Source organism: Arvicola amphibius, chromosome 1 (genome assembly GCF_903992535.2).
Source record: "Arvicola amphibius chromosome 1, mArvAmp1.2, whole genome shotgun sequence".
Classification (NCBI taxonomy): domain Eukaryota; kingdom Metazoa; phylum Chordata; class Mammalia; order Rodentia; family Cricetidae; genus Arvicola; species Arvicola amphibius.
In genome coordinates, this window is record NC_052047.1 from 26,525,200 (window position 1) to 26,526,164 (window position 965).

Here is a 965-nt window from a genome sequence, read left to right on the forward strand (position 1 = left end):
TTCAGGGCCAGCCTGGTATACAGAGCGAGTTCCCGGACAGGCTCCAAAGTTACACAGAGAAACCCTGTCTCTAAGAAAAAAAAAAAAAAAAGATGAGAAAAGAAAGCAGACTGAGTAAGTTATGAGGTGTATGGTGGAGGTGGAGCAAGCCAGTAACCAGCATTCCTTACAGTCGGCTTCAGGTCCTACCCCCAGATTTTGGCATTGGGTTCCTGGGCTGACTTCTCTTAGGGTTGGAGTGTGATGAAATAAACTATTGGTCCCCCAAGTTGCTTTGGTTATGATGTTTTTATCACAGCAACGGAAAGCTAACTAAACAAAACACTAGGAAGGCGTTTGGAGATGTCCGTAGTACACAAGAAAAAGGCGGTTTCCAAATGGGTATTTCTCGCACGGTTGGGTTTAACAGCTTCTGTCCTCCGCAGGCAAGGACACCCTCCTATCCCTTTTCAGGCACTGTGATGGATGCTCAGCTGCTCCCACCTCCCATTCCGACACAAGAACAAAATTCCCTGCTCCTTTCCTCTCCGCTGGGCACAGTAACCACTTGTAACCCTTAAGACTGATTTAATAATTGTCGCTTTGGAAACACAGGTATAAAAAATAGTTCTAGGGAGCGCTGTTCACCTCGGACGGGCTTGGGTTTCCCCATAGTGAAGTGTTGTGAACAGCTGCAGATGCCACAGTTTTGAGTTTCATTCCGATGGGGGCTTCTCTTGAGGGCTTCACTGCAGTGACAGTCCCACCAAGCTTGAGTATGTGTTCTCAGAAAATGTGGAGGGGATAAGGCCAGTTACTCTCGAATTTGGGGGTGATTTCTTCACTTCAGCCTTTTGGGCTAATTTTACCCCCAATTTAGGGAAGAGGAGACTGCGGCTCACATTTCAACTGTGTTGGGAGTGGACAGGCTGTGAGGAATGCGCACTGCCCTTCCAGAGGCCCTTTCCGGTTCCGGCACCCACGTG